The following is a 19,895-nucleotide window of genomic DNA, read 5'->3' as shown; positions in this document are numbered from 1 at the left end:
AAACAGTCCGATTTTGGCTTTGAGAACATCGAAATACCTCTTGAAAGTATATGGAAAAAATTGACACCAGTGTAGTATTTTGAAACGACCTACGACAGAACCCTATTTCGTCTCTCAATGGTATTGATATGATTTAATTTTTACTAATTGGATAGATATTATCCTCTGCTATCATAATAAATCCAAAAAATTGCGCCAAATCCAATAAAACCCATCAAATGTGGAAATTAAACCGCTACTGGAGAAGCTGGAATACCGAATATTTGGGTACTATATTCTTTACCATAGAAAATAGTATGCGAAATTGTGTTCACGGATATAATAATGATTAGGAAGACATCCCCACAGACATCATTAAGAAATATTTAATAGTCATTAGTCTGAAAGTCGGAAAAATCGATCCCGAAAGCTCCAGCAAAGTCAACTACCACCATTCCAAAGACCAGATAATGACATGTTAATCTTTTTTGTGTAAATTGCCGATGTAATATAACAACACAAAACTCTTAAATACATCGGGCTAAAATCCTGATATCAACCCTCATAAAATGTTTGGGTCCAATTTAAGAAAAAAACTCCAAAAACATCCTCCAACGAAGGATCAAGATTTACTAAAAATTGGGGAACCAGTATCCCTAGAGAGGAACATACCGAGCCTTAATTTTTGGTTTAACTGAGCTCATTAATGCTCCAATGAATGTCCAAAGTGGATAGACAGCTCATTAAGGGACACACCTTTGGTAATTCTCGAAGAAACCATCGATTTGGTAATTTTTGCAATACTTTTATTGTCACCCCCAAATAGTAGTTAATTCTTATTTTTGACCGTATTTGTCATAAATCGCAAATACCCTTTGCATATTTTGACGCAATATTGTTGTAAGGACCTATAGCAAGAGATTTGCACAAAAAACCGTATAGTTTTTACATAATTTGTTGCCATAAACGAACAATTAATATGAAATTTTCTTCAATTTTGGTTTTTGCAATACTTTTCTTGCCTAACTGTATATCTTATTTGGTTGATACGTTGGTGCAAGATATACCAAATCCCCTGCGGAGAGTCAAACAATTTTCCAAAATTTTTAAGTAAAAACTCCAAAAACAATATAAAAATGTCAAAAAAATAAATATTTTTCACGTATTTTCTCTGCTAGAAATATGTGGAATAAATGTCGAGTGTAGGGTGAATTCGTCCAAAAATTCCAAAAACCCTAATGCCAATTAATTAAATTTCAAAAAATTATCGAAGAATAATTTTCAAAATTAATTATTAAAAAAAACAATTTGTGCTATTTTACCCCACTGTGCTAACCACACAAGCGACGCTAGCAGAGAAATGGATGTGTGTGAACAGCGAAACTCCCACTGATCAACAGACGTTGCAAACGACCAAGCAAGTGAGTTCAGAGGATCAGCAGAGTTTTTTAAGGGACGCTTAAAAAGGCGGGAAAGTTGTTGGTAGAATTACCATGTAATTTCTCAAATTAGTAGAATTACCTATTAGACAAAGGTAGGAGAATAGAACAGACGAATGTGTTTGGTTGGCGATGGACGATCGCTACAACAAATAAACTAATGGAATGAGAATTTGGATGGAGTGTTGTTATTGCAAATTTGCCAATGCAAATTTTCAAAGAGTTATAAAATTAAAACGAGGAGAAATAACAACGCCAAATATTTTTTGGTTGGAGATGATCGTAATAACAAAGTAAACCAAACGACAATATGAGACTGTAGGCAATGTGTGTTGTTATTGTAAATGTGCCAATGCAAATTCTCAACAAAAGGGCTTCGTTAGAAAAGGCCTTGGGGAATAACAACAACAATAACAACAAATTTTCAAATGATCAACAAATAAGGAGATCGATGTAATGAGAGTTAGGATTTAGCAAAACGATTTCAACAAAAAGCAATAGTGATTGGAAATTATCGATGTTGTTATTGCAAATATTACAAATATATTTGCAAGTTCTCCGTACGATCAACGCGACGTTGGGTGATCAGTACAACGACAAAGTATTTGCAAATTTAGCAACAACTAAGATGTTTGGTATTGGGGAAAGCAAGTATTAACACGAGAAGAGCTAATATGAGTCGACCAATATGAACTTTGTAATTTTTTAACAACAATAAAAGGCGATTGGAAGGAGTGTGTTGGTTGTTATGGTGAGAACTAATAGTTAGCAAATCGTACAATAATAACAACAACACGGATTATGATTTGTATGATCAACGCGACGTCGGATGATCAGTACAACAACGATTTCAACAATTTGTGTGGACTGTATAAGAAAGAATTGTGCAACGAATTTAATTCACTCGCGTAGGGAGATTGAAATTCGACCAATGATTTATTTATTTACTGCTCAAACGAAAAATATTAACACTCGCGGTAGCTCACTTTTGATAGAAATCTGAGTTTACGTACCTGGTGTTAGTATGGTGATTTGTTGTTGTTTAGATATGATGCAAATTTATCCAATATTTGTCCGTCCTAAGACAACAACAAAGGCTTCAAATCTCGTTGTATCACAATACAAAAGGGGGAATAGGCAACTGGAGCAGCGACAACAAAAAGGCTGGCTTCTATCCGGCTCGAAGGACCAAATGTTTAGCTCAGAGGGGCTCCGCCGATGGGTGCCAGACGCCGAATGCGTAGAGCAGTGGACCGTATGTGGGGGTGTATGCAAATAAAAGATAAATAAAACACAAGAGTTTTCTTAATAATAATAGCAAAATGCGTTATTGGTTTAGTTGGTGGTGGTAAACAATATTACCTTTGGCAACGATATGCCCTTTCTATGCACAACTATATGTGCCTTGCAAACGATATTGCGTGCAGTCTGTCCGACTGACAGAGGGATACTCTTGATGTTTAAAGGAGGCGGCAAAAAAACTGATTATTAATTACTCATTGAAATGTCAAATGCGCTAGCACAAGGTTGCAATCAACCATAGCGCATACACTTCAACGAACAATTAATGACCAAAACAGGGTTCTACAAAAGGAATATTTAGCACAAATCTAACTTAAACATTCCGACCCCCTTGAAACAACAAAGTTTGTTTCAACACAATAATACTTAATCTATGTGATCTCCGGTAGTAGGTACGAGATGTATAGTGCAGTGTGAGCATGTAGTTCGACAAAAATATGGGGAATGGAAACACAAATGAACCTGCAGCAACAGATTCGGGATCCAAATCCGCCATAACCATTTAAACGATGTATTTAGGGTGAATCTGCAGTAACAGATTCGTACTTAAAATCAAGCTGGCCGAATTCGCGAAGAATTATAGCAAGAAGCCGCAGATGAACCTGCAGTGACAGATTCGGACTTCAATCGAGCTATATTAAACAACGAAAGTTTGTAGCACGAAGTCGCAGATGAACCTGCAGTTACAGATTCGGACTTCAATCAAGCAACTTGTTTTCCGAAACTATATTCGATTCATGGTCTGTCGCGAAACCGATAATATCAGTAGGTCGCTTTACAACATTCACATTTTTCTTAATAAATTCAATTAATTTCTTCTTCGACAATTTCTTTAAATTTTTTGGAAGGACGAGATCAGATTTTTGATTTACGTCGACGACTAATTTACGATGTTCACATTTCGAAGGCCGAAATACAGGCGCTGATGCTGACAAATTGGAATTCAATGGGACTTTACGATGTTGGGATGAGAGTGGAGAGTTTGAAGACACAACTCGTACCGAATTGTACGAAGTGGACTCACGATGTAATAATGTGTGATGCCGCTGACCACATTTAAGACAACTACATTTACTAGTACAATTTACTAGTTTATGTCCCCTTGCCAAACAATTGACGCAACATTCGTAACGTTTGACAGCAGCGAATCTACTTTTGGCCGACAAATTCTTAAATTGTTTACACAAATGCAGGCGATGATTTTTCTCACGACATAGAGAGCATGGTTTTCCTTGAGAAGGAGGAGCAGAATCTCCTTTCGGAGTGGATTGCAAAACATTACTATTTGGTTTGAACCGAACTTCTTTGTTACTTAAGTTTTCTAAGCACACGAGCGTGCCAATCCGTTCTGAAAGAAAACAGTCCAAGTCTTTCCACGATGAAAGAGTCGATTTGTTTTTAATGCTTTGCTCCCAGAGAGTCTGCGTATGTAAAGGCAATCGTTGCAGACACGTAAACACAAGTATCGGATCCCATTGATCCGTAGGAACGTTATAAACTGACATTGCCGAGATGCAACTGTTTATACCGCGACGAATCTGTTTTAAACCAGAAATAGTTTCCTTATCAAGAATCGGAAGACTAAACAGTGACTTGAGTTGATGATTAACCAAAATTCTTGTATTATCATATTCATAATTCAAAGCTTTCCATGCGAAAGTAAAACCACGATTAGTAAGAGGAACCTGAGCAACTATATCGCGAGCTTCTCCACTTGTTTTATGAAACAAATAGACTAACCGTTCAACATCACTTAACCGCGAATTTTTAATAAAAAGTGCACTAAATAAATCCCTAAAACTAGGCCAACATGAAAAATCTCCATGAAAAACATCTATCTCAACAGGAGGCAACAACAAATTGTGAACCATATCACAAGAAAGAGGCATATTCATTTCCTGCGATTCAGAATAGAATACATATTTTTAACCGATTTTTCACTAATTTTGTGCAACAATTTGTGGGAACTATTTGACGCCGAACGTAATTTTAGGATTTTTTCGTTGATGGAGGTCAAAGTTAATGTGTATATATTAAAAGACTCCTCATATTTTGAATCAGCCGATTACAGATCGCTTTTTGTAGCACGTTCCGATATTTCTAAGTCCGTCAATGTATTGTGGACCGATTTCCATAATATTTCTAATTTATTCTTCCTATCCTCTAATCTATAAATATCTAAATCATTATCATTCAGCGCACCGAATTGTGCACTGAATTCTACAAGAGCATTACAAGCTGCAAGGAAATTATTAAGAGGAGCGAAAGACATTTTAATAAATTCTTCCAACAAAAAAGCAAAAGTTCGTAAAAATTAAATAAAATAACGATTTAATTTTATTATTAAGACAGCAAAGAGTAATGACCGTAGGGTGTATTAAATTTCCAATAATTTAAAATGACAAAAAAAATTAAAAAACTCGATTATATTTACCAAATTAGTTATTTGCCAACACCCTATAACAAACGCTATGTCGAACCAAATTGACTAACTAATGTAGTGTAGCTACCCAATGTAACGTACACGACAGAAAAGAGAATAGGAAAAATATTCTTTTTCGTTTGTTATGTTGATCACTGATCCAACAAAGCACAAACACCTAACAAGTGCTGATCAGTGAATAACGAGAAAGCAACTAATGTTGATGGTCAAGCAGTGTTGTTGTTGCTAACGATAGTAAGAATGATTCTACTGTCGTTACAATGAAAAAAGAAAAAATTCAACAACAACACTATACAATGCGAATTGTTGGTAGACCAACCAAAAGAATAGCTTTAGGTAATAAAGCACAACGAGAAAAGCAATAATAACAAGAAGAAATAAAATAAAAAGGAGAAAACGATTTCTTTGACTTTATTATTTTCGACTTTTGTTTTGGTTATGTGCTGCCAAATGCGAGCACCAAATATAGAACCAACGATAGGCGGGAAATGAAACATATGAGAGATATGACGTTGTAAAACGACCTTTGTACTTAACAAACCCGATTGTTTTGTTATTGTCGCGGCAATTTACTAACGAAAGCTCACTTTGTAAACACTGCACTATACGTACCTGTGCAAATGCGTGTGGACTGTATATTATTATGTGTAGAATGATTGTTTCCAAATCCAATAGATCTTCGGTGATCCAATCCGGCTCGAAGGACCAATGTTTAGGTGAGGGAGGGGAAATCCATAGGTATTTACAACGATAGCTCAGGATACCGTTTGTTGAGCAGTGGAGGGAGAAAAGAACAAGAGAAATAAAAACAACCAGTATTTATTCTTAATATAAATATAATTGAAGTTTATTTGTGGATGATTTCTTTTCTTACAACAAAGTAGATTACCTTTTGTAATCGGTGGTAGTGGCGGCAGAGGCCTTTTTGTAATAACGCGTAGACGTTATTCTTCGACAAATGACTAATGACAAGTGAACGCAGAGGTTCTAAGTGATCGCAGAGGATCTCATGTCATATACTAATACATTTACAAGTTATTCCAGTGAGAGAAAAGTGTACCAAAGTGAGCAAACCGACAACAACCGATGCCCAGCGCGATCCGCACACTACGGTGTCCGCAGAGGGAATTGTGGAGGAGATGCCAGTGCGCCAATCAGCATCCGTGATTGATCGAGCAGAGGAAGTTGAGGGACAAAGTATCTAACTTATACAGTATGTGTTATTATTTTTTTTAATTGTTAAACGCAATAAACGCACATATATTTCAGTGTTTGAAACCATACAAATGATTTTTTCTTTTTGGAAATGACAGTTCGTTTCTTGTGTCTCAATCACAACAACAAATAACAAAAGCCGCCAAATACGAACACAGACAAGCAAACACAAATTCTACTTTTTTTCTCGACAATTTCTAAGCAATTTTTATGCTTTTTTTGGAAAAAATTTGGCAAATCAGCCGATTCTTATTTTAGGACTCGAAGGACCATGTACAAGTTCCAATACAGTCGAAAGGACTTGTAGGGGCTCAAATTATACAGAGTAGATTTTGAACCGAAATTACCTTTTGCAAACTACAACAAACACAACAAGTATTCTGACGATACTTACGTTTTGTTGATTGTAAACTAAAGAAAAAAAAAACACAAACTGATTTCAAATTCAATTTCTTTGACGCTGTCGGTCAGTTTATTAATATTTATTTTAAATCCAGAAAGGTTTTGAAATGAGTTTTCACAAATATTGATCAGACGATCCGCACTTGTAAACTTCAAGAAGAAGAGTGAGGTGTTTTTGATGCTAGAGATGGGAGGATTGGCGGTGATAGGGAATTATCGAGAAGGTCGACCTCCATATCGTCATCGAGGGGGTTGGATCGATTCCCAACAACAAACAAACATTTGGTTAGTTGCCTCGGCACTGTCTGGTAATTTTCGTAGACAGTAAACATGGACATTTTCTAATAAATGTAAACAAAACTATTTCAAATAACGGAAAGGGGACAGGAATTGATTAAACATTAAGAAAATTTAAAAGTAATATAAGTTCAAATTCATAAAAATACCATTTTCATTCATGATATAAAAAATTCTTTTGCCATTGTCCGGGATTTGGGATTTTGGGATTTTGATAATCAATACATGAAGTCAACTGACCTGTCATTTGTAAACGCAGGGTAATAGAATGTCCAACCGTAACACGTCTCACACATTCACAGCTATAGAGGCAAATGATGTAATTTTGACAAACCCTACAGACATCGCTAATTTATTTGGTCAACGATGGTCATCCGAATCTTCAGATATAAATTTTTCAAAAGATTTTCGCAGAGCAAAATTTAACACGCCTAATAAATTTTCCAATCCAACCAGCAACAAATGGAAAATCCTACACAACTTTCAGAATTATCCTCAGATTTAAAACAGGTCAAAGGCAACACACCTGGCCATGATCGTATTTCATACGCAATGCTACAAAACATATATACAACCTCATCACGAGTAATTCCTTTCTCAATAGTTCGGCAATAGTTTTAGCTATTTCGAAACCGAAGCAAAACCTATTTTTCTGGATATAGACCCATTTCGCTATTACCATGCCTCTCAAAACTATTTGAACGTATAATTTCCAATCAACTAGTATGGTTTATGAGAGCTAGAAAATTAATTACATCTAATCAGGTTGCTTTTAAAGCCAGCCAAGCATGCGACGATGCTCCGCTACACATTGAGTATTAAGCCGCCAAAGCGCTCTCCGCAAAGAAACACACATCAATCCTTGCAATTTTGACCGTGTTGTTGTTCATGTCATTATTGATTCATTAAAATTTTGGGGCTGCGGCCATACGCTATTAAACTACATCAAATCTTTTTTAACTGGTCGGACATTTCGTGTAAAAATTAACAACTATCTCTCAATAAGTTTTAATTTACAAAATGGGATACCTCAAGGATCACCGCTATCAGTAACTCTTTTCCAAATGTTCTTCAACCAAATCAGCACAATAATCAGTAAATACAAAAAAATTATCACTGTCTCTACGCGGATGATGTCTACATCTTAAGTCAACCAAAAGATAGCATTGACACAAACGAAACTTTAAAAAAAATCATATCCGATATTCTGAAGTGGTCCGACCTCTGGTGCAAAAATATCTATCAAATCATCAATACTCATTATTTGCCGCAAGCATAAATGTCAACAAAATTATCTTGACGTCGACAGTATAACATTTCCTTACGTAAAAAAACTTAAAATATTGGGATTAACATTCGAAAAAAAATTACCGATGGACAAGTCACACGAAAATTTAAAAAATAACTAATTTCCAGAGCCAATATCATAAAATACTTATCCAGCAGGAGTTTTGTCCATAATAATACTCTAACCTATTTAGTATCTACCCTAGTGTTAAGTAAAATCGACTATGGTTTTTACCTGTCCGGCAATTGTCCTAATTCCACCTTAAGATACATTAAGTCCATCTACCACTCATGCATAAGATCGGGCTTATATGCTGGACAATGATTTATACCGACGCATCAAAAATGATTACATGACCGCGTACGCTGTCGTTCATAATGATGGAAATGTACTCGCTTCTAAAGCTTTAACAAACTACAGCTCCATTTTCACCGGTGAAGTAGCTGGTATTTTGGAAGCTATATACATAGAAAAACAAAAGAGAGGAAAACACTGATTTTGACAGACAGTTTATCTGCTATCAACTCCATTAAAAACATATCAAATTCAAAATGGCTGGAATCAATAAAATAAGAGACCTTCTTATATCAAATGCAAATAAAATTAAACTTGTATGGATCCCCTGTCACGTTGGCTTATCTAAAAATACCTTCGCAGATATACATAGCTGCCAAACATGCATGCAAATCACCCCTAATAGCTGATTCAATTATTGAAAGCATTGATCTCAAATCTTATATTAAAAGTTATCTTGAAAAACAACATACAAGTAACATGAGCATCTTTCAACATCACCATTATAGCGCTGTAAACCCACACAACCATGTTCCAGTATATCCCACAAATGCTGAAAAGAAGAAAATTATTTATTTATTTATTATTTATTTAAAATATTTATTATAATAACAAATTATAATAAAATTATAGTAATAAAGCACTAGCAACCTTAAGATACATTAAGTCCATCTACCACTCATGCATAAGATCGGGCTTATATGCTGGACAATGATTTATACCGACGCATCAAAAATGATTACATGACCGCGTACGCTGTCGTTCATAATGATGGAAATGTACTCGCTTCTAAAGCTTTAACAAACTACAGCTCCATTTTCACCGGTGAAGTAGCTGGTATTTTGGAAGCTATATACATAGAAAAACAAAAGAGAGGAAAACACTGATTTTGACAGACAGTTTATCTGCTATCAACTCCATTAAAAACATATCAAATTCAAAATGGCTGGAATCAATAAAATAAGAGACCTTCTTATATCAAATGCAAATAAAATTAAACTTGTATGGATCCCCTGTCACGTTGGCTTATCTAAAAATACCTTCGCAGATATACATAGCTGCCAAACATGCATGCAAATCACCCCTAATAGCTGATTCAATTATTGAAAGCATTGATCTCAAATCTTATATTAAAAGTTATCTTGAAAAACAACATACAAGTAACATGAGCATCTTTCAACATCACCATTATAGCGCTGTAAACCCACACAACCATGTTCCAGTATATCCCACAAATGCTGAAAAGAAGAAAATTATTTATTTATTTATTATTTATTTAAAATATTTATTATAATAACAAATTATAATAAAATTATAGTAATAAAGCACTAGCAACCTTAAGATACATTAAGTCCATCTACCACTCATGCATAAGATCGGGCTTATATGCTGGACAATGATTTATACCGACGCATCAAAAATGATTACATGACCGCGTACGCTGTCGTTCATAATGATGGAAATGTACTCGCTTCTAAAGCTTTAACAAACTACAGCTCCATTTTCACCGGTGAAGTAGCTGGTATTTTGGAAGCTATATACATAGAAAAACAAAAGAGAGGAAAACACTGATTTTGACAGACAGTTTATCTGCTATCAACTCCATTAAAAACATATCAAATTCAAAATGGCTGGAATCAATAAAATAAGAGACCTTCTTATATCAAATGCAAATAAAATTAAACTTGTATGGATCCCCTGTCACGTTGGCTTATCTAAAAATACCTTCGCAGATATACATAGCTGCCAAACATGCATGCAAATCACCCCTAATAGCTGATTCAATTATTGAAAGCATTGATCTCAAATCTTATATTAAAAGTTATCTTGAAAAACAACATACAAGTAACATGAGCATCTTTCAACATCACCATTATAGCGCTGTAAACCCACACAACCATGTTCCAATATATCCCACAAATGCTGAAAAGAAGAAAATTATTTATTTATTTATTATTTATTTAAAATATTTATTATAATAACAAATTTTAATAAAATTATAGTAATAAAGCACTAGCAACACAGGCTATCGGCTTCAGAAGAAAATTAAGATCTTCTCCCGCTTACGTATGGGACATACGATCTTACACATCAACACCATCACCATCATAAATTATCAAGAACGCTGACAACAAATGGCGCAATCGTCGACGTCAAACGTATTCTTGAGTCATGTAGATCATTATCTCAACAACACCAAGCCTTTTTACAAAATAATGGATTTAACTTGCTAAAAACTATTAATTTAAACAATATTGATCTCATCTTCCATTTTTTTAAAGAAATAATTTTTTCATATAAGTAATTAACCTTTACCCTAATCATTTATATCTATGTATAAGCTAATGACCTTTGTAGCTAATGCTTTTACCACTTCCTGTAATTATACTTATATTTACTATAAGTATAATTGATAATAAATAAATAAAAAATATTTTCCGAAAGGTAAATACATATTCTTTCGTGTTTAGTGTTTTTTGAATCAGTTTTTTGGCGAAACATAGTTTTTTCCCGGACGAAAACTGGTTACAGTATATTGCTGTATATTCACAGACAATTTGTATTTTAATTAATTTAGTTAATCGAGCTATATGACCTAGGTATTGGAATTATAAGGCAGAGGACTTTTCACAGCAATTCGATTTTATTGAATGACAAGGAAATTAAAATATATTTTCAATAAAATATACATTTTCTATCAATGCCAACTAGAACATAAAGTTAAATAAATTAGAAAGAATAAATGAACAAGGTATAAAATTGAACGCCAATCCAACACTCCTCCTCGTTCATTTTATATTACACTTCAAACGTAGAAATTCGTGTTTTGATATTGGTAGAGGCTTTGTTAAAATATCCGCTATCATATCCTTAGTCGGACAATATACACAAATTATTATATTATTCTTCACCAATTCCTTTGTAAATTTATATTTAATATCCATATGTTTTGTTCTAAATGAGAATTTGTCATCTGTAAGAATTCGAAGACAACTTTGATTATCATTGAAAATAACAGTAGGTTTGGTGGGTGGTTCATCGAAATCTCGGAGCAGTTGTCGCAACCATTTAGTTTCCTTTCCGGCTTCAGACATAGATATATATTCTGCCTCACAGGTAGAAGTTTCTCCATTATAAAAAAATATGCGACCGCTTGTTGACTTTCTTCCTATTTGATCATCTGCCCATGATGCGTCAGCATAATCAATTAATCATGGGCGTAGCCAGCTATGATCCTTCAAAAAATTTTGAAAAATACTGTACTCTACTATTCTTTATTTAATAACGGCAAATGCATGACTAATATCTTTCGAATAAGGTATATTTTTTTATAAGTGGTTGACAAATGGTTAGGTTAACCACTTTTAAGCTTATGGCTATATATTTATGGTGGTTGCTCGAGCTCTAGGCTACTTAGAAGATACCAAACAGTATAATTTATTTCTTATTTTAAAATATTTAATTTATTATTTGCAAGTAAGCTGTCGAAAATTGGAGAAACCAGTGAATTCGGTTGAAAAATAGATGAGATATGTAATTTTTATACCCACCACCATAGGATGGAGGGTATATAAAGTTGGTTTTTCCGTTTGTGACGCATTGAAATACTTATTTGCAACCCTATAAAGTATACATATTTTTGATCAGAATAAAATTCTGAATCGATCTAGTGATGTCAGTCAATCTGTCGAAATTAAAATCGGTCCAAATTATTATATCGGTCCGAACTTAGTTTAACTTCGAAGAGGGCCATATCGGTCCACCTTTTAATTATTTGTGATGTCAAAATGTGTTAAATAGATATTTTTGTTTAATCATTGAAGAGAAAGCATAGATGAAATTCTTTAAAGTATGTTTGGACGATCTATGTCTCGTAGAAATATTTTGATGTGCAAGGTATGGACCAGATTTGCCGTGCGAGCCATTTTAGCGAAAAGTTTCGAATGTTTATGGGGGAGGTACCTGAAAAGTGGACCGATATGGCTCATCTTCGAACTTAAACTAAGTTTGGATAAAGCTAAAAGGACTCCAAATTGTCTGAGGCAGATTTCGTCCAAACATAATTGAGGTGCTCAGTGCCAAAACGGCCTAACTCACATGTCCACAAAAATCAAACAGCCTATAAAGGTCTAACCAGAACCTTTTGAAATAACTATTAAAACAATTACATATTGCATTGATTAACACTAGGTGACACTATCTTTTAAAATAATACAATATGGCATTTTTTAATTATGTCGATAAGACACATTTTGGTCGTATGAAAGTGTATATAACCTCGTTAGCCAAAAAGCTGAGGGCACAAAAATTCCTTACCAAAACATGGACCTATGTTCGCAATTTTGAGGGGGATATTGTCTTTTCGGTGGATACATTTTTTGACCACCTTGAACTTAGCCAAATTTCAGCCAATTTAATAACTTCCAAATACCTAAACCCTAAATTTAAAGCAAATATATTTATAGATAAAATCTTAAAAATAACTGAAATCGGGCGGTACCGTTATATGGGGTTCTATACTTATGTCCGTATTTTTTGGTGAAGATTTGAACATCGTAATTGCCAAATAATAGCTAATTCCGTCTTTCCAAAACTTCAGTGTCCTATCTCAATTTTTGTGGATTATCAATGGAAATTGGTGTTTGAAATTGGCGCGAACACTATATGTGTAGAAGTAAAAAAATTTATTTATATGCTGTTTTATTGATATATTTTATCATTTTTGAACGAAAAAAATGATTAAAGAGTGGTATTGAGTCTTCTTTGGGCCTACAAAACTTTTCCCAGGAAATGTGTCAGCACACTTTCACGTTTTTTTTACCCACAATAGAACGGTACCGCCCGATTTACGGGGGTTTTCAGGGATTTAGCTGCATTATGCTATTGAAATGGTTGTAATTTAATACATATTTAGTCTTCTTTGGGGCTACTAAACTTCCCTTCAGAAATTTGACAGCACTGGTCCATGTTTTATATAGCCTATAGCGATTTTAGGAGTTTTCAGGATTTTAGCCGTACTTTCCTACAGAAGTCTTTATTTAAAACTGTTACTTTTTTGTAATTTTTGACGGGTAAATGGACCTATATTTTCAAAAAATTCGGATTACATTTAAAATTTTGTAAATTATTTGTGAATTCCGCGAATCCGCAACAACCAAAAATTTGCTCACGAGCGGATTTGTACTGGGGAATTTTTTCTTAACCTATGTACCAAAAATCGTTAATGTAGCGCGAAAAGAAAAAAATAATTTTTTTGGAAATGGAATATGAAATAATTGGCTACATTTCCCATAAACCCTTCATAGCCTAAAGGCTGAGGGTATAATTATAATGTGTCAAAATACTTATGCCGTTTTGCTTTTGCCTCCCTATTAAAACATCCGCCTACCTAATCAGAAATTAAGCTGAAATTTCTTTGGTCCATTAATTTTTTTTTTAGCTGAGAGGTCAAAGGAAATCCCTAAGCGGTTAACCCATATCGTACCGAGACAAATTTTTTATTTATTTTTTTAAAACAAAGCACTTTTTTAGGATAATTAGGACCCACTCATGTCAAAAATCAACTCAAAAAATGTTTCCGGATTTTTCGTTTTCCCGGAAAGTGGTGTTCGAAATTTCGAACACTGGCGCTTAAGCTATATGTATAGATGTTAAATAAAATTGATTTATTTGCCGTTTTATTGATTTATTTCACCATTTTTGTATGAAAAAATGGTTGAAGATTGGAATTGGGACTTCTTTGGACCTACAAAACTTTTCCCCGAAATGTGTCAGCACTGGGAAATTTTTTTTTATTTGCTGACAGATTAGACTTTATCCATAAACTTGTTTAAAATTGAACCTTTTTCATCTATAAATAATTTTTTGAAAAAAAGGGATTTTACTATTCGAAAAATCGAACACCAAGTACGAAATGAGTTAATATCAAATTTTATGAATACTGAAAATAATTGTGTCAGGGACTGTATATGTATCTGTTAAGAAATTACTATGCTCGAACCACAAGAGAATGTGCATCCAATGTCATTAGGTGTATATTTATTTCGCTTGTTTCGCAATATGTTCTGTAAAATGGTGTGAACGATAACTCTCGATGGGAGCAATCGATTTGGTCCAAAATTTTCACATCGTATTATTTCATCCAGTCATGTATCAAGTCGGATATAGTCCATATCAATCCCGTTCTTTGGGTACCTCCCATTCAAAATTTTTGTTTTTATTTACATTTTCTCTATAAATTGGGTGCAATTTGTCATTGGTTCATAGTGATCAAAATACTTCTCCACCAATGGTTGTAGGTAAGTACCTTAATAAGGGTTTTAAAATTTTGTATTGTACTGTACACATCACAAAAAAAAACGAAGTTGCCCCCTCCCCCCCCCTAGATTGGATCCTGGCTACGCCCTTGCAATTAATTCCAAATTCTCATTTTGAACGTTACTTAAATTTAATTTCTTGTGTTCAGTGTGTACCAAATACTTTACTTTGTTTCCAATCTTCTTCTGACGGATTTGAAACCTTTTGTGACAAGATACATACTGCTGCGCAAATATCTGGTCTCGAATTAACAGATATATATAAGCTCTGTTCCTTTACGTTCAAGAATCTTCAAGTTTTACCACTTTTTACTCGGAAAGCGTTCCTTTACTTCAGACACCATACAATTCATATGGGAGCAGTTTACAACTTTTGCTACTTTTGCCGGTTTTACCATTTTCAGAAGTAAAGGAACAGACCAATAGTAAATGACCAATAAGTTTCCGATATTTTGCATTAGTTTCCAACAAGTTTGAATTGTTTTTCTTTCCGTAACTTATATCCATAGGAGATTTTGACAACTTGCAACTTCCTAGGCCAAACCCATGTGCTAACTTCTTAATATATTGGGATTGACAAATTTCATAATTTCCATATAAATCTTTATTAATTTGAAATCCCAAATAACTTCTTATATCTCCCAAATTCTTCATAACAAAACTGTCAGATAATATTTTTTCTATATGTTGTAACTGATCAGTTGTTGAACAAACCAAAATTATATCATCAACATATATAACAATAAAGCATACTTGGTTTAATATATATCCGGAATAAAGACAGGGGTCACTCACGCTTTGTTTTAATTTTGTTTCATTCAATAAATTATTCCAAGACCTTGAAGCTTGCTTCAACCCATATATGGCCTTCTTTAATAAACAAATATTTTTCTCATTTCCATCTTCAAAGCCCTTCGGTTGTACCATGTAGATTGTTTCTTCCAACTTTCCATTGAGAAATGCGGTTTTTGCATCTATATGTTGTACTATCAGATTTCGTTTCGCAGCAACAGAGAGAAGTATTCGAAAAGTTGTATGCATGACGACAGGCGAAAACACCTCATTGTAATCTACTACATATTTCTTGGGCAACGAGTCTTGCTTTATAACGAACAAAATCCCCATTCGCGTTCCTTTTTAATTTGAAAACCCATTTACTGCCCACCGCTTTCCTCTATGGTACTATGTCCCATGTATTATTAGTTCTCATAGCTTTTATTTCTTCTTGCATAGTATCAAACCATTTGTCCTTATCATCGCTGTTAATAGCTTCATCATACGTTTTCGGTTCTGTTTCGTGATTCGCCATCCAAAATTCATCTATTAATCGTTTAGCTGCAATACCCTTAGTTGATCTTTTGGATACGCGTACTGTTTGCTCCTCCTCCTCATTCTCACTCTCCTCCTGAATGTGCACATTACTGATTGCTTCTTCATTTTCCTGATTACTTGTAACAGACCTCGATGCTTGACTTTCATCACTATTTGAAACAGAACCTGAAACTGGTAAATTCTCCTCCTCAGTCTGTAATGTGCCTTGTTTCTTTTGTGGGAAATTCATTGAGCAATCTCTTAACTCTATTTCTGTAAATCTTACATCCCGACTTACGACAACCTTATTTTTAGATGCACCGTAACATCGATAGCCTTTGGCATCATATCCGAGAAAAATCAATTTATTTGCCGTTGAATCTAACTTTTGCCGTGTTTCAGATGGTATATGTACGAAACACTTTGAACCAAATATATGAAGGTTTGAAATATCTGGCTTTTACCATACCATAATTCGTAAGGAGTTGTTTGGGTTGCTCTCGTTAGCACTCGGTTTTGTATGTAGTTTGCTGTTGACACGGCTTCACCCCAGAATGATTTTGGTAAATCAGCGTCAATATGTAAACATCGACCCATTTCCACAAGTGTGCGATTTTTCCTTTCAGCCTTACCATTTTGCTGTGGAGAATAAGGGGTGGTAAATTGAACTTGAATACCTTCCGATTTTAAATATTCTTGTAGTCGTTTTCCTGTATATTCACCGCCTCTATCGGAACGGATAACCTTTGGGTTACTGCCAAAAAGAGTATTGCAAAACTTTATGAATCCTCTTATAGTCCCTTCCACTTCAGATTTCTCTTTTAGCAATTGTATCACTGTAAAGCTGGAGAAGTCATCTATAAAAGTGACAATATACCTTTTTCCACTAGCTGTTGCAGTCTGCATAGGTCCGCATACATCAGTATGGATTAAATCTAGGGGAGCTTTAGATAAACATTTTGACTGTTTGGGAAAAGGCAGCCGAGTAATTTTTCCTTTTATGCACGTTTCACAAGATTCTTTAATATTGCAATCGACTATTTTCATACCTTCAACTAATCCGTCTGCTTCCATTTTACGAATTGCTTTGGGATCCCTGTGGCCTAATTTTCGATGCCACTGATGAATACAATTTTCATTATTTTGTGTCAAGGTACAAACAGCATCTGGTGTCCTTAAAATATACATTTCTCCACTAACGTATGCAATTCCGACAGTTGTATCTCTATGTAGAATTTCACAAACATTTCCTTTAAATTTGACTTCATATCCATCTTTTGACAGTTGACTAACTGATAGAATATTTCCAACGAGGGTAGGTACATATAGAACTTCCTTCATTAAAATTTTTCGTTCATCACCATTATCATTCGCTATCTTTAAATTACCATATCCTAAGCCTTGAACAAAAATATTTTCGCCATATGCTAATTGCAATGTACTTTTGTATGTCTCATTTAAAGATCGAAAAAATTCTTTATTGTTCACCACATACCTTGTAGCACCTGAATCGATTAGCCAAGAACCTTTACTTGCACTTCCAAAGTTGAAAAGAAAATCTTTCGACGGTTTTGGCGATTCCTGCTTTTCTTCAATCGCATTTACCTTATACTTGCCCTTGCTGGTATCTTGTTTTACTTTCCAATTTTTATATTTTGCACAATTTTTCTTTTGGTGACCAGGCTTTTTGCAAAAGAAACACGTCTTATTGGAATTGTCAGCAACTTTCATAACAGCATCATGTGAAACACCGTTAGCATGTAGTCATGTAGTCTTTCAAATTCAGCAATGACCCTTTGTTGAACAAATGCGAACGTAATTTCCTCTTCTTTGCGTGATTCGAGTGATGTTATCAAAGTATCGTAGCTCTCTGGAAGACTACTAAGTAACATAGCAGCACTCCATTTATCCGTCAAGGTCTCTTCGCCGATATCTCTTAATTTTGTGAATAAATCATTCATGTCATTAATATGGCTTACCGCATCACCTCCTTCTTCAAGTTTTAATGAGCATATGAAACGCATCAAAAAGACTTTATTCGTTAATGTATCTCGCTTATGATATTCTTTTAAAGCATTCCATGTCTCTTTTGCTGTTTTGAGGTGCCTTATATGACATAATTGATTATCCATAACTAACAGACCGATTGTGCCTGTTGCTTCGTCATCCTTATCTTCCCAATCACTAATTTCTGCCGCATTTACCTGCTTGGTCTCGATTTTCTTGGGGTCTTGATCCTTCAATTACTTTCTTCCATAGATTTTGTTTCCGTAGCAATAATTCTATTCTGAATTTCCAATTCGCATAATTGGAATTGTTCAATTTTGCAAATCTTGGTTTAGCTTCAGCCATATTGCCTTTGCTCCTTATTGAATCCTGTACCTTGAAATATTGGTGTCCTTAAAGTTTCCTGATAATCCTTTTATCGAATCTTGAAGCTCTTAAATGGCCCATAACCTAGGCAAAGGAATTTTCACAGCAATTCGATTTTATTGAATGACAAGGAAATTAAAATATATTTTCAATAAAGTATACATTTTCTATCAATGCCAACTAGAACATAATGTTAAATAAATTAGAAAGTATAAATGAACAAGGTATAAAATTGAACGCCAATCCAACACTGGGGATATTAAAAAAATGTATTTTAGTTTTCTGTAATCATTTTTATATTTTAGAAATTCAAGCACGAAGAAAAACTTTTACATTTTTTTCATTTCATTTATTAAATTGAGATAGTAATATAAGTAAGCCAACATGGCCAATAGTTATATTAACTTACTCCAGTACCCTTAAAACAACAGACTTTAAGCATTAAAACTAAACAATAAAAAAATTAACAATATGCAATCCCATAAAAGAAAAAAGAATATATAAACTAAACCTACCCTCACATAAGTATCTAAACCAGAGTATGGAAAAACCAGTAAGAATAGGAAGTATTAATCCTATCAAGAAAATTGTATTATCCGGTCTATATAATAAATCAGACATAGCCACTACTTCAAAAAGTACGATATTGCCACAAATTTTCAAATATCAACAACATTTCACCTACAAAAATATATAGGAATTTTAAATATTTATGAATTTATAACGGCATTCCAATCTGGAGAGTTACTTCTCCAAAAATTCCTTTTAGACAATTTGTAAATCAGTGGCATCCAAACAATTTGTTTGCATCAAAAAAATTTTCTTTGAAAAGATCATCATATCCTTCTTTCTCAGGTTTCTTTGTTTTGTGGTGTCATAAAACAAAGAAACCTGAGAAAGTAGGATATGATGATCTTTTCAAAATTCCTCAATTTTTGAGAGTCTTAATTAAAAATGTGATATTATAACAAAAAATCGGGTATGCATTGACGAACAAATGTGTTCTACAAAAATTTTGACAAAATGTCACCAATATATGCCCGCAAAGCCCACAACGTCTGTCATATCCTTTGTGGTTGTGATGGTTTTTCCAATTAAGCTGGTGATAACGATGTAATCCCTTAAACCCCTGACAAAGCGCGGTTATTCGATTATCAAACACTAAATGCTCACCAGGTGACATCCTTTTTTATTGGATATTTAGGACCGCAAGGGTAAACATTATGTAAATTACA

This window comes from Musca autumnalis, unplaced genomic scaffold, assembly GCF_047663935.1.
Source record: "Musca autumnalis isolate F117 unplaced genomic scaffold, ASM4766393v1 scaffold_2, whole genome shotgun sequence".
In the NCBI taxonomy this organism is placed as follows: Eukaryota; Metazoa; Arthropoda; class Insecta; order Diptera; family Muscidae; genus Musca; species Musca autumnalis.
The sequence above is the reverse complement of the archived record's forward strand: the minus strand, read 5'-3'. Positions refer to the sequence as shown.